Source organism: Phalaenopsis equestris, unplaced genomic scaffold (assembly GCF_001263595.1).
Source record: "Phalaenopsis equestris unplaced genomic scaffold, ASM126359v1 Scaffold224087, whole genome shotgun sequence".
Classification (NCBI taxonomy): domain Eukaryota; kingdom Viridiplantae; phylum Streptophyta; class Magnoliopsida; order Asparagales; family Orchidaceae; genus Phalaenopsis; species Phalaenopsis equestris.
In genome coordinates this window covers 74,815-81,379 of record NW_018242179.1, presented here as the reverse complement: position 1 = coordinate 81,379, position 6,565 = coordinate 74,815, and positions in this window count along the sequence as shown.

The following is a 6,565-nucleotide window of genomic DNA, read 5'->3' as shown; positions in this document are numbered from 1 at the left end:
TAGAGGAATTTAACCCATAAGGAATCATTGGAGCAAAATTTAAACCAAAGCTTGCACATATTAATACTAGAGATTTGATTAAGACTTTTGAGCCCTAACCCTCCAGCAGAGATAGACTTACAAACTCTACAAACTCTATGAAAAGAAGTCCAATGCTTATTCGAATAACCACCCTACCAGAGAAACTGATTGAAAAGTCTCTGAAGAGAAAGTTGAGTGCTCTTCTTGAGATTAAAAGTTTGCAAGGCGCACAAATGAAAACTAAATAAAACACTTTTAAGCAAGGTGAGGTGACCCCCATTAGAGAGAAAGATAATCCTCCAATCATCAATTTTATTTTTGATCCTTTCGACCACCTCATCTAGTTGGGTTTGCCTATGACGCCCTCTCAAAAGGTTGGCCCTGAGATACTTAATAGGAAGGGAGGCGGAGTGAAAGTCAGAAAAAGAGATAGCCCAAGAGACAATGGAGTTTTTAACATTCTTCCCAAAGAAAAAATTACATTTTTCTTTGTTAAGCCGTAACCCAGAAGCTTGTTAAAATCCCTCAAGAACCCTCATTAACACCTTGATGGTAGATTTACTGGCATTAGAGAAGAGAATAACATCATCCGCATAAGCAAGATGACTAAGAAGAACCGTGGACTTATGACTGTAGTGAGTCTACGACTTGTTAAAGTGCATATTGTTGAAAAGGCGAGAGAAGTAATCGAATGCAATGATGAAAATGGTAGGAGATAAGGAATCCCCTTGCTTGATGCCTCTCCGGGCAGAGAAGAAACCATAAGATTTTTCATTCACCATCACACTGTAGTGATTACTCTGAAGCCACCGTTGAATTAAGAAGATGTAATTATCGTGAAAATCATGAGCATGCAAAATGTTAACGATAAATTTCCAACTAATAGAGTCAAAGGCCTTTTTAATATCAAGCTTTAAGATCATATTACCACCCCAATACTTTTTATCAAGATCTTCAATAAGCTCTTGAGCAAGTAAAATGTTATCAGTGATTTCCTGGCCCTTAACAAAAGCAGAATGATGAGGGGAGATGATCTTAGGTAACATAGGCTGAAGTCTAGAAAGTATCAATTTACTTAAAACTTTGGAAATGACAGAGGTGAGGGAAATAGGATGAAATTTATCCCAACTGGACTTATCATTACCCTTAGGGATGAGTACAATTATGGAATAAGTGAAATACCTCCCAGGATCTTCCCCCTGAAAGAAACTTTGAACAGCGAGGGTGACTTCCTTCTTGATAAAATCCCACAAAGGGAGAAGGAGGACACATACTTACGCTCATCTTCAAAAAGAGTAGTGTTGATTGGAGAAACCTGATAGGTGGTCATAAAAAGATCCGTGAAATAATCAACAGCACTTTGACCAAATCCTTATCCTGAGTATAACAAGACCCGGAAGGGGAACGAATCTTAAGGATAGTATTAATGTTCTTCCTTTGCTTAATGGAGGCATGAAAGTATTTCGTATTACAGTATGTAGAGGAAAAGTTGATATCATTAGCTTTCTGTTGAAGAAAAATTTCCTCCAAAGAAATAACTTCCAAAAGTTTAGAGTGAGCAGTGGCTAAATCATCAACGTGTTGAGTAGAACAAATAACTTGTTCCTCAAGCTTGTCAACTTGAGCTTGAGCCTCCTTAACCTTCCTGTGAACATTAACAAAAAAAATTAAATTCCAATTACTTAAATGCGCAACAACCTTTTTATGAAGTTCCCACAGGTTGAACCAAGGATTACGAACACAATCAACATTCCAAGCTTGTTGCACAAGATTTAAAAAAGTCTCATGAGTGGTCCAGATGTTGAGGAATTTAAAATGATACAAAATGATATGTGGAAGGCTTAACAATGAATGCAAGCAATAATAAGATAGGATTATGATCAGAGGCAATGAGAGATGAAAATGATTCAGGAAATATTGATTGCCAAAGAAACGATCAAGCCTCTGAGTAAGGGATCCCCGCGTCCAAGTAAAGGGAGGACCAGTAAAACCCATAACAAATAACGCAACCTCACTAATTTTATCACAAAAACGATTGATAAGCGAAGAGTTGCATCTCCCCCCTCCTCTTGAGAAGAGAGCTAGCATAAACAAAAGTGACCCAAGTATAGTAGATATCATGCTTAAAATGAAGCAATACAAATTTCTTGTCGTCCTCAAGAATCATGAGATCAATATTATGCTTCCAAAAAACCCAAATTTTGTTGTTTTTATTATAAAAGAAACTATAACCTTTAAAACTCTTACGAATACGATCTTTATTAGTAGAGACGAGAGGCTCCAGAGCAACAAAAATAAAAATATTATAGACCCTACATAAGTGCTTTAATCTATTAAGGGAGGAAGGGTCCCTGAATCCCCTAATATTCTAACACATTATGTTAAACATTGTGATGTTAAACACTTTGCTCGCACAACCCCTTCTAGAATATCTAGAAGAGGTGCCGACCAGATCACCATCAGAGAGAGATCTACCATAAAAAATGATATTATTATTATCAAGATGTATAAGCTCATTATTCCGTTTACTTTTTTTCTTATTAGCCTTTTGAACCATCCATTCCTCCTCTAAAACATTCTTAACAACAGAAAGATCGACCTGAACCAAATTATTTTTTTGACAATGAGCAGAGCCAAATTCCAAATGATCATTGCCCTCTTTTTCAGGAGAAGAAGAGGTAAAGCTATGCAAATTAATGTCGGTGTGAGGGTCTAAAGGCGTCGACCCCTCATCAACAAGAAGAATATTAGTATTCATTACAGCAATTTTTCCAACGCTTTCACAATTTTAAACAGGAACTCTAGGGTTGTTTTCTATCTCATTATCGATAGTTTCAACATTTTCAACCGTGATAAGAGAGTTGTTCAAATCATCCTTGCTAACACGAATAGTAGAAAACGGAGCCACATTTTAGAGCATAACAGAAGGGAGATTAGACACATTCTCCAAATTTTCAAAAGGAAAAGTATAGTTGTTCTCAACATCACATTGGTGGAATAGCCACATTAAAAACAACAGAAGGCTGCTCAAGGGGATGCTGATTGACCAGTGTAAGTTCATTAGGCTCTGTAGGCCCCGCAGTCCCAACAGGTTGCCTAACTTCAGTGAATTAAGGAGACGTGTTCTTCATTAAGTGTGGATGTAATCTATAGCGGTGCGTAGGACTATGGCCAAACATTCGACAATGTGAAGAGTAAGGAGAATGATTTTCTAAAACCACTTTTTGCCAATATCCTTTAAATTCAGACCCAATCCATATCTCGTCACAAAAAGTTTGAGTAATATCACGTTCAACCAAAACACGAGCCTCCGAGGGTCTGTTTTAAAAATAGCTGGGACCATCCATTTTTAACGATTTTCCATATGTCGCAGCAAGGGAGAATAATATCTCGTGATTGAATAAGTGAAACTTTAAACCCCGGAAACACACCCAAACCGGGATCGTAGGGGGTTCCTCCTTAGGATCGAAATCTTTAGTCCACTTTAAGATTTTCATGGGGACACTAACAATTTTAATGACCCTGCTAGAAAAAAAACGGGTATAATCTCCATTGTTAGCCAACTGAATAAAGATATGACGCCCATCTAGCAAACCTATTTTCCAAATCCCCGTAAGTTTCATATCATCAAAATCCCTACAAATCAACTCGAACCTAGGATGCCCAAATAAAAACTTCCCAACAAGAACATGCCTAGCCGAAGATGCAAGAATACTGAATTCATCATCAGAAATAAACATAGCAAATTTACCATTTTTATTTCTTGTTTTCCAAATAAAATTGTAATCACTACCCGTCAACAAAGCTTCATGAAACTTTTGAGGAAAAAACCCCATATCGCTAACCTTAGCGGATTGGCCCCCCGAGAGAGCCTCCGCAAAAGTCCTATCTATCAAAACGAAAGAAACAAAGTACCTCACCGAGGCACATTCAGAAAAGCACAACAAAGAGCAAGAAAAAAGACACCTGCAAAAAACTAAATCGCAGAAAATAAAAATCGTAAACAGAGGCGTGAAAAACAACTTCGAAGTCACGAAGGAACAAAAAAACACAGATCGGTGGCAGGAACACAAGACAACACAGATCTAAAGACAGGAACAAAAAACATGAACGCAAGAAAAGAGCAAGAAACGCAAATCAGGAGGCAGGAAACACAAGAAAACACGACACAAACAAAGAAACGGAACAAGATCAGGAAAACCGCGACAAATCCCCGATCTAGAAAAAGAAAACGAAAACAACGACAAATCCACCAGATCTGGAACTAGGGAGTTCCCAACAAGCAAAAATACTGAAAAATCAATTAAGTATCGATTCCGGCGACCGACAAATTTTAATTTGGCAATCTACAACCAACTAACTTCTTGCATCTTTTTTATTTCTGCAGACAACTAAAATAGCATAACGTCAAGAGTCGGAATATAAGTCTTGACTAAACTATAACCCCATCACAAAATAATCAAGCCGCATCCAATCACTCGTGAATTACATGACTTAACCAATCTCAACTCGCTAAACTAGATAGTTAATATAACTAGTTTTCATAAGAGAGTCAAGGCACTTGAGGATGAAGCATGTTTTCCTCATCGAAACTACTTAAGAGACTACTCCCAGTAGGTGAAGCACAAGTGCCCCCAGGTGAAGGTCAATTCTGATTCGCTAACAAGAGTGAATGACTTGACTCGTGACAACAAAGCTAATAAGCCCCAAGATTCAAGAGGCCCATTTATCAAAATATACTAAGCTTTAGCCTTGAAGGTTCCTAACATTAAGTCATTTAGACTTGTAAGAAGCCAAGGTCAACACAACAACCCGGAGTTTTCATTATTCTTCTGGTAGAAATCCAATCAAAGGGTCAAGAGATCCGGGAAATTAAATTTATACATAAATACTATTGTATAAGTTTTTTCTATGCGTATTCTTGGGCTCACCCACAGAAGTAACTAAACGGAGCCCACTTGCCGAAGCAGCTTAAATAAGCCCACCCACCTGCCGAAGCAGCTAAACTAAGCCCACCTGCCAATATGGCTAAACTAAACCCAACTAACAAAGTGGTTGAAATCATCTCTTTTACTCATCTTGAGCAGTTTGCCTAGAGAGATACATCTACCGAAGATGGTCATCATTTCCAGCAAAGACATAGGTCCATACATCTTTAAGAGTGTTGTCTGACTTTCCGTATTATTGTCTTTTTGTCAAGTCACCATGGATGGAAGTCGTGCAATACTAAATATATCTTTGTTATTTTTCCTCCTTATATAAAATAAAAGTCAAGCTAAGAGAGAGCGGTGCTCCCTTTCTTTTCTTCTCTCTCTCTATCTCTTTCTTCAAGAAAACCATGTAGCTCGAAAAACCTCCGGCGAATCTGATATTTCAGCTTGCCAGAGGCTTGAATTCAACAAATAATCTCTGAGACTTCTTTTCGATCATACACACATCTTTCTCTTCAACATCTCCTCTACAAAAAGCAAGATCTTCACTAGTCTATATTTACTCACAAATGATGACCGTGCATCGTAAAAAGTTTAAAAAATTTACATATCAAATGCCTAAGCTTTCAATACTTTTTCATCCGAAGTGTTATGAATATGACTATCAAACTTTTAAGTGTTAGATGTGTAAATGCATAAGAGTTGCATGGTAGGCTTGTAAATTTCCCTTCAAGTGGAAATAATAAATTTATAAAATTAAGAGAAAAATCCTTGAAGTTTAAAATTTAAAATTATTATTTTTTATTAAAAATTATCAACTCAGAGTATTTTTAAGTGAAAAATATAATATTCTTATTATCAATAAAATAGTAAATTAATGTATTTGCAGGAAGACTTTGTTGTGCTATTTGAGATTTAGGCGATCTTTGAATCATATGTTTGGTAAACATATAACATTTGAATTTTATATATGTTGTTGCCTTGTTTAATTTTCTTTGTAATATGTTTTATAACTTCAAGCATTTGCTTAATGTATTTGCAGGAAGACTTTGTTGTGCTATTTCAGATTTAGGTGATCTTTGAATCATATGTTTGGTATACATATAACATTTGAATTTTATATATGCTGTTGCCTTCTTTAATTTTCTTTGTAATATGTTCTATAACTTCAAGCATTTGTCATTCAATCCTAATATAAATTTATCCACATTTTTAGATACAAAATATGCTCCACTTCACCATGTAGCGGGTTTATTATATTTGAAAATGGGGAGAAATAAATGGCAAAATATATATATTGTTTAAATATGTGAGCTTAGAGCCACAATCATCTCATATGTTATAAAAAAATATAAAAAAAAAATCCAATTTTAATATTTTATTCAAGAAAACAAACAAAAAGTATGTGAATTATATGTGTGGAGAGTATCGTGATAGCTTCAATTTGCATAAATGTTTGGTTGGAAGAATTTGTAGTATACTATAATTTTTTTACAATAATTTTAGAAAATAATGTATATCATAGAAAGAATTATAGATACAATGTAAAATATGAATGAATTTGAAATTCACACCTTGGTTTATTTTGGTTGAATTTAGAAGTCGGCTTATTT